The 9,286-nt window shown below is 40.6% G+C and overlaps 1 protein-coding gene across 2 annotated transcripts in view; it reads left to right on the top strand.

Annotated features, from left to right (window-relative positions):
• The first annotated feature begins 2,582 nt into the window (after nt 1-2,582).
• The window catches only part of ARIH2 (ariadne RBR E3 ubiquitin protein ligase 2), a 55,396-nt gene continuing 48,692 nt past the window's right edge, over nt 2,583-9,286 (top strand). The window contains exon 1 of one of the 2 annotated variants that reach the window (XM_063291474.1): nt 2,583-2,658. The gene's annotated coding sequence lies outside the window, so the exon portion shown is untranslated. Of the gene's footprint in view, nt 2,788-9,286 lie in introns of both variants that reach the window. The other variant, XM_063291473.1, reaches the window with a different exon arrangement.

Genomic DNA, 9,286 nt, shown 5'->3' with positions numbered 1-9,286 from the left:
GGTCTCTTGTCCTTCCTATTCTATTGTCTTCTTCCACTTCCGCGCATTGCTTGTTTAAAAATAATTCCTTATCTCTTCTGGCTAACCTCTGGAATTTTGCATTTAATTGGGCATATCTCCCCCTATCACTGTTGCCTTTTGCTTTCCTTCTTTCTTGGGCTACTTCTAGTGTCTCAGCAGACAGCCATTTTGCCTTCTTGGTTTTCTCTTTCTTTGGGATGTATTTTGTTGCTGCCTCCTGAACAATGCTGCCAACTTCTGTCCAGAGTTCTTCCGGGACCCTATCTACTAAGTCCAGTCCCTTAAATCTATTCTTCACCTCCACTGCATATTCCTTAGGAATATTAGTGAGCTCATATCTAGCTGATCTGTGGGTCTTCCCTAATCTCTTTAGTCTGATCCTAAATTGTGCAAGAAGAAGTTCGTGATCTGAACTACAGTCAGCTCCAGGCCTTGTTTTTACCGACTGTACAGATGTCCGCCACCTTTGGCTGCAAAGGATGTAATCAATCTGATTTCGGTGTTGTCCATCTGGTGAAGTCCATGTATAAAGCCGTCTCTTAGGTTGTTGGAAGAGAGTGTTTGTTATGCAGAGTGAATTGTCTTGGCAAAATTCTATCAGCCTATGTCCTGCTTCATTTTGTTCTCCCAGGCCATACTTACCTGTAATTCGAGGTGTCATTTGACTGCCCACCTTAGCATTCCAGTCTCCTGTGATGAAAATAACATCTCTTTTAGGCGTGTTGTCCAGTAGGTGCTGCAGATCCTCATAGAACTGCTCTACTTCAGCTTCTTCAGCATTTGTGGTTGGGGCGTATATTTGGATCACTGTGATGTTAGATGGCTTGCCCTGAATTCGAATTGAGATCATTCTGTCGTTTTTTGGGTTGTATCCAAGCACTGCTTTAGCCACTTTACTATTAATTATGAAGGCTACTCCATTTCTTCTGTGGTCCTCTTGTCCACAGTAGTAGATCTGGTGGTCATTTGATGTGAAGTGGCCCATTCCAGTCCATTTCAGTTCACTGACGCCCAGAATGTCTATCTTTAATCTTGACATCTCACCAATAACCACATCCAATTTGCCCTGGCTCATAGATCTTACATTCCAGGTTCCAATGGTGTGTTGATCCTTAGAACATCGGATTCGCCGTTCACCACCAGCACCGTCGGCCGCTAGCCGTCCTTTCGGCTTTGAGCTAGCTGCGTCATCACGTCTGGGGCTAGTTGAGCTCATCCTCTGTTCCTCCCCAGTAGCATTTTGACCATCTTCCGACCTGGGGGTCTCACCTTCCGATGGTATACCGACATATCTCTGGTTGTACTGATCCATTTAGTTTTCACGGCAAGAATACTGGGGTGGGTTGCCATTACCTTCCCCAGGGATCGCATTTAGTCTGACCTCTCTGTCATGACCTTCCCGTCTTGGGTGGCCCTTCACGGTTTAGCTCATGGCATCATTGAGGTGCTCAAGCTCCAGCACCACGACAAGGTAACGATCCTTTGCTGAAGGGAACTGAAGACTTCAGATTTAAACATTGGAATGGCCCCAAAATTATCGAATAAACACCCCTGAGTTTATGTAATATTCAGACTAAACCACACCTGACAAATCACATTGGCTGAATTCACAGAACACAACTGGTGAGTTCATATGGTGTACTTAAAAGTTCATCTAACCATCATTTACTCAATCTCATTTTCTGATTTGCATGACCCGATTATCAGTCATAATAATGATCATCAATCATAAATTGATCATCAATCATAAATTACATTGGCTGAAATTGTATAATATGCTAGGCTAAAATGTGCTTAGCTGGTTTATGGCTCATTGTATCAAGTGAATACTGCAGAGCAGTGTAGTAAAAGCCACCTTTATTTAGTTGATTTAGTGCTGAAAACTGTTCCCAAGAATTGTCACTCTGAACGAAAACCTGTATGAGCTACCCTTTGGATATGATGGTCGGGACTTTGGGAAGTGTACCTGTAGTCCAACAACACATATGGAGGGTGTACTCTCAGGAAAAGCCAAGGTCTCTGTTCACACGACATGCTTACTAGCTAAGTTAGTGACCCTTGGTTAGGCTTCCTGTGGCTTACCATGTTTTGCAAACCTAGATCATTTGGTTCAGTGTGTTGTGCAAACAATTCAGTAGCTAGATTAAGCACGTACCAACACGTAAAAAAACCGCTGACAACCCTAAGTTTAAAGCAAAGCTAACCTCTATTGCATGCGAACACGTGACTTTACTGGCCGCTTGAGACTTTACCATTCCTGAGATGTTTGGGGGACTCGACACCACCAAACACTTTAGGAAACCCGCTTGAGGGCCGGACCCAGTCCCATTTCATTTTATTAATTCATGGAACTATCTATTTCTTATAAGGCCGATCACTTTGAAGCTGGTGAAAAAGTAGCGTTTATCACTTACACCGCCACGTCCAGTGGTTCAGCCCAACACCCCTCTCCATTCCGGCCAGTGTTGCATTCCAACCCCTCTAAACTACCCCAGACGGACAGGTCCTTCGATGCTTAGGGCTTCGCGCTCCTCCCCCTGCCATTTCTAGCGGCGGAAGCGACGCTCCGCGAGGGACTGGAGCTTCCGGTGCTCAAGCTATAGTGGGCCGGCTAGAGATGGAGAAGCCTGGGGGAAGGTGATTTTTCTCTCCCGTTCCCTCGCTTCGGGTCACACCCGCGTTGTCTGTGGTGCAGCGGCCGAGGCTCTTGCTCTGGGGCGCGACTGAGGGGGCGTCGACTCCCGCCCGGCTTTCTCCCCACTTTGGGTGAGCGCGGAGAAGAGGAGCCGGGCCTTGTTTACATTGAGGGAGGGGGATGGAGGAGGCTCTGCCTTTCCTGGGCTGCGGTGGCTGTCGCTAGTGGGCTATTTTGGGATTGGGGGGGCTCTCGTTCTTTCTGCCTCGACTCCCGGTCCTTGAGGCCGAAAGAGGAGTGGAGAGAACCGGGTAGGAATTCGGGGGCTGGGACGAATCCCTGCCTCTTAACGGGTCCGGATTTTACAGGAGATTTTGCAGGGGGGCTTTTGCACTTTTTAAAGAAGAAAACAAATATTGGGGGGAAAAAAGAATTGTGGGATATTGCTGGGTTTTTAAATCATGCAGTCATTCTTTGTGTAGGAAAGGTTCACGTTGCTTCTGCTGGGGTCTGAGTGATGTTTAATAATAACTAAATAGTAAAAATTATCGTATAATTCTTAACTGCTTTGTCTACTGCTACAGAGTTGTGAGTTACTGTGATATCAGTGTAACCTGCTATAAAATGAAATGCAAATGTAACTGCTGCTTAAAGTGTAGACTAGACAATAAATGTACTGGTGAAGGGTGAATTAATTTTAACAAGTACGGTAATGGTGTTCTTAACTTTTATCCATCATTTTTCTGCACTAGCAGAATTTGCAGTGTGGTGGGGGAAGGTGACAGCTTCTAACAAGAAATTTTCTTCTGCCAGATGAGCATTGACTCTGCAAAAGCTTAAGTTCAAAGTACTCCAAATTTCCTGGCAGGATTGCTTTTTTTGCAACCTGGTTAACTGCCATTCTTTGTTAAATAAAGGGATTTAATTATTCACAGCATTTCCTGTTGCTCTTCAGCCAAAAAGTCTCCTAGAGCATCTTACAGGATTTCACTTTGTAAATATTTGTGCACACAAAATTACACTTGTTCTTTTTGCTATAGTGAAACATTACAAATTGGGTTTCTTGCTCTGTAAGAAAGTGATTTTAAGGTAAAAGGGAATGCTGACTGAATGCACTGTGGTGTAGCAGAAAGTACTTCCTTCCTCACAAGAAAATTGCAAAGTTACTGTAACACCCAGCAAAAGCAAGAATCTTGTAATGTTTGAAATGAACAAATTTAGTATTTCATAAGCTTTCACCCAATGAAAGTACTGAGCTGGCTGCAGTACCTACTGGGTTCATCATGGCTTAGATGTGGGGCACTTTGCAACATGCTGCCTTCTTACTTTTTAGACTAAAAATATATTATGAATGTAAAGTTAGGTAAAAGAAAGCCTGGCAGGCACTAGTAGAAATTCAAAAACTGCCAGGATAGTAGTGGATTTAATTAAGAAATCTTTCAACTATATAGTTAAACAAGATATTTTGAATACCAGTGGGTATTACAGAATTTTAGTAGTTAATAATGGAGATTGTTGGATGCCTTGAACGGTCCAACTAAAGATGAACAGGATATTTCTGTTTTGCAGATCTTTTGAGTTACAAATGATCCAGAAAATTGTACCTGGAGATTTTAATTTAATTTTGGATCCTCTGTTGGATTGGAATAAAATTTTAAGGGGAAAAAAGCTAACTGCCAGCATTGAAATGTTCTTACAAACAACTGGGAATTTCATTCATTTATTTAAATTTATATCACTGCCCATCTTCCCCCAACAGGGGACTCTTGGACATTTGGTGAATATATAGATACAATTAAATCCCTATGAGTAGGAGTATACATTTTATCAGCCCTATATGGCATGTGTTTAAGATGGGACCATTTTTAAATATTCAATTAATGGTTAGATGGTATTTTAATATATCATTGCTAAATTACCTTCAGTTTGTCAGTCAACATATTTATAAATGTTTTTTCCCAAATACTAGATTGGCTAAGTGAGGATTGTTTGGGATTCATGCTTCTTGTTAAAAAATGAATTGTAAAAAAGTCACATTAAAAACTTTTAAAGTTTTCCCCTACTGTATGTGCTAGAAATCACACTCTGGGAGCTTTTCACATTTTAGATTGTTGAATTGGAGTTCCTGAATATTCATTAAAGTTGATCAAGCAGATGCAGTGGAAACAGGAAAATAAACATGGTAAACTATTGCCGCCTTGTTTGAAATTTGAAAAAAAGTAAGATTCTTTAAGAATAATTCATAGTGATTTCAATGAAATTCTCAGTTTATCGCATTTTGATATTCTGTAGATGTAAAGATAGCCATGGAGCAGATTATTTTTAAAATGCAATAAAACTTCCAGGATGCCCATTCAGTGGATTTAGATATAACCTTAGTATTACATTTTGGATATTATTGAAACAAATGACATCTGGAAAGGCCTCTAGGTTAGATGAGATAGCCATAGGTATAAAATTTTTTTAGAAGAACTTGACTTCTGTTTTGTTATGCATACATAAGGAATCTTTATTTAAAAAGCGCCTCTGCCAGCATCAAACTATGAGGCATACATAATAGTTATTTTGGAAAGTCTTCAAACAAGTGAAACAATCCCTATATACATGGATATCGCCAGATGGAGTCCACAGAATTTGTATTGACTATATTATTGGTAGAAAGAGGTGGAAGAGGAGAGTTGTAACAGCAAAGATGTAGTCAGAAGCTGACTGTGTATCATACCACACATTGTGCAAATTCCAAGTCAGAAAACACCATTTTCAAAGAGAACATCAGGAATCACTTTGAAGTCCTGAATCTCATTGATAGGGAATTATGGAATGAACTAAAAGTTGTTAAGGATGACAGGAAAAAAAGACTGCCGAAAACCAAGAAACAGAAGAAAGCAAACTGAATATCAGAACAAGTGGTGGAAATTGCTGAGGAGAGAAGTCGAAGCCAAGAAAGACCAAGATTTCAGAAAGGAATTTAAAGAATTTCAGAGAGCTTAATATCTGTATATTCAGAGAGAATATCTGCGAAGTCATTGATAATGGAAATAGACATGGAAAAACAAGGAAAGTCTTCCAACTGAACTTATAAGGTGAGTTACATATCCTCAAGTTGGTATGTTAAAGGATGCCAATGGACAGATAGTAACGGATTCCAAGAAAATCAACAAAGGTGGAAGGAGTATACTGAAATTTGGTATGGCAAACAACATATATAAGGAGAGAGTATACAGCCTTGTCTTAGTCCTTTGTTAACCAGGAGTTAGTGGATTTTTCCATGTTCTGTCTGGACTGACTTTTCTGTCCTCTTTGCATGAAGGCAGCGAAATGTTCTGGGATTCCCATTTTTCTAAGCACATCCCACAGCTTGACATGGTCATCACAAAAAGGCTTTTTTTAAATCATCAATGAAGCACATGTTGACTTGTTTTTTTTACTATTCTTTGGTTTTCTCAGTTATTTGCATCAGCAATAATGTCTCTTGTTTCTCATCTTTTTCTGAAACCTGCCTGAACTTTATTTTCAACCTCTATAATGGTTTAACTGATTACAGTGTTTCAAGCTTTTTACTTAAAAAAGCATTATGCGTGTGTGTGCATATGTGTGTGTATATATATACACACACACACACATATCATATATACACAGACACACATGCATTAGTTCTCACCCAGTTTGTTTGGAAATTAATTGCACAGGGACTGGTACTTAAAAAGGGTATTAGTCTGATAATATAGAGTAGAAATAAAAATTCGGTAGCGTACTCTGGTAGCTAGATGCTTTCACTTCGCCATCTTGGGTCCCTCCCCCCACATACATTAGTGCATATGCCCTGGTTGTGTCCACAAATAGGGTTGCTCCCCCTTGCTGTCATCCGATGTGTCGAGCCTGATCAAAGACCAGGAAGGACAGAAAAATGGCTGGGCTGAACACTTTTCCAACCTACTCAATTAGCCATCCACAGTTGATCCTGACGTCTTACAGCAGATTCCTCCGCAGCCAGTCTTGGATGACCTAGACCTGCCTCCCTCCACTGATGAGATCAAGAAAGCGGTCTCGCAGATGAACTTAAAGTAACAGGGCAGGATGGCGCTTCTGCTGAGATCTACAAAGCGCTAGACCCAAACACCTTATAGGTGTTTCAAGATACCTTGGAAGACATTGGGTCCACAGAGGAGATGCCTGACGACTTCTATGATGCTCCCATTGTGGCTCTCTGTAAAAAGGGAAGCAAATCAGACTACAGAAATTACAGGAGTATTTCACTGCTATCCATCGCAGGCAAGATTTTTGCCCACATTCTCCTTAACAGACTTGTCACTGTCTCGGAAAGGAACCTCCCGGAGATGCAGTATAGCTTTTGGCCAGAAGGGAGTACAATAGAGATGGTACTTGCCATGAGGTAAGTCCAGGAGAAGTGCATTGAGCTGAACAAGTCTCTCTACTCTGTCTTCGTTGACCTGACAAAGGCATTTGTCGCTATAAATAGGGAGGCTCTCTGGATCATCCTGAGATGTTATGAATGCCCAAGGAAATTCGTGAAGTTGATTCAGCTGCTCCAGGACAGAATGACAGGGCAGGTCCTTTACAACAGTGATACATCAGCTGCATTTGCCATTTTCAGCAGGGTTTTGTACTAGCCCCAGTCCTGTTCAATCTGTTCTTTACTTGTATGTTGTCACATGCTGTCCAGGGTCTGAAGGAGGGAGTGTACATCAGGTACCGACTGGACTGCTCTCTTTGACCTTCACTGCTTGAATGCACAGACGAAGTGCCTCCATACAGTCATTCAAAAAACCCTCATTGCTGATGACTGCGCTCATGGTAAAAAAAGCAGTGATCTACAATTGATGCTGAACAATTATCACTGTTGACAACACTCAGCTGACAAACATAAACAGCTTCAAACACTTGGGAAGCATCATCTCAAGCAACGGGTCTTTAGACAAAGATATTGACTCCAGGATTAGTAAGGCCAGCCAGGCTCTGAGGTGGCTGCATACCAGAGTTTTCAATCAACACAATGTCTGTATCTTTACAAAGCTGAAAGTCTACACAGCTGTGGTTATCCCTTCTTTCCTATATGGATGTGAGTCTTGGACTCTGTACCAACAGCACATTAAACAACTGGAGAAATTTCACGCGTGCACTCTCCACTCCATCTTGGCTTCATTGACAAGATCGTCTCTCCAATCTGGAGGTCTTTGATGGTGCTGAATCTACCAGCATTGAGTTCCTGATTATAGGAACCCAGATGTGATGGGTGAGACATATCATCAGAATGGATGAACTGGAGACTGGAAAGCGACTTTGAAGTCATCCACACAAGGGCTAAAAAGTTCCTGTGAAGGAAACCCTACACTACTGTGACATCTAGCCAAGGGAACTAGAAGCTGCAGCTGCTGATAGAACCCACTGGCGAGCCCAGTGCTCTGAAGCCTACACCAGCTTTAGAGAAGGCACCGCCAAACACTGATGGAAAATTGTGAGTGGCATCAGTGAATAACACCCACAGTTATTGTAACAATGGAATTGCAGTGCCCCCATTGTTCTAGACCCTGCACTTCCAGACTGGGACTGTAGAGCCATCTCCATGTTCACAGATGAACTGCAAAACAGCGTGTCGTCTTTGAACCCAAAGGACTACACACACATGCAAATGTGTGCCCTAGTTGTGCTCACAGATAGGGTGGTTTTTTAGGCTAGGTATTACTAGCCAAGTACTTAGGAGGAAGTTAAAGTTTAAAGATGTTAATGTATTAAGTTATATCCCCAGATTGGAAGAGCTTTGGATATTGTGCTTGGGCTGTAGTAAAAAAAGGTGATTATACAGGGTGTACCATCCTGTACATGGTATGTTCAAAGGTCATGCGTCAAATGAGTAAGGAAATATTTTGAAAAAATGGCAACCAATTCGAACAATTAATGTAATTTATATTAAATTGTCTGGGGCCTGATTTCTGGTACACACTGCGTATTCTTGGGTGGAACATACCAGATCTAAAAATTGGCTTAATGAAATTTGTCAACTCTCAGCCTTTGAACTGGCTTTTCCTCGGCAGAGATGCAAAATTGAAGCATGGGATTTTTTTTAATAAGAATTTTATTAAGTTTCAAGCAAACATAAAAGCTACAGAAAAACAAAAAACTACAAAGGAAAAAACTAAGAAAAGGTATAGAAACTCCAGAGAAAATTGTTCAAAATTACAAAAAGAGGTGACTTCCAACTTTTAACAGCTATACAACAAGGATATACAACAATTTCCCATAATCCCTTACTCTATATTAAACCAAAATCACATTATTTCTATAAACCATTCCATTAGCATATTATAAAAATCACTAAATACAGTTGCTCCTTTCCCTTATATTAAAAGAAACACACACACACTGTATATATAAACCACCTAATCAGCTTCCCATTTATTTAATCAACTCCCATTTATTTCCTTCCTACTACTATTCTATATATTCCTGTCTACTATAATAAAGATCAAACTAAAAAACATATAAATTGTCTGCCATTGTACTTGATAATACAATTTGATAAAACTTGTTTATTAAGTTTTAATAAACTTAATCATATAAATCCAAAACCAGGCATTTATTATTTTTTTATTATACCTTAATCATCTTAAT

This window comes from Candoia aspera, chromosome 2, assembly GCF_035149785.1.
Source record: "Candoia aspera isolate rCanAsp1 chromosome 2, rCanAsp1.hap2, whole genome shotgun sequence".
Taxonomy (NCBI): Eukaryota; Metazoa; Chordata; class Lepidosauria; order Squamata; family Boidae; genus Candoia; species Candoia aspera.
This window is presented reverse-complemented; position numbering and strand designations above follow the sequence as displayed.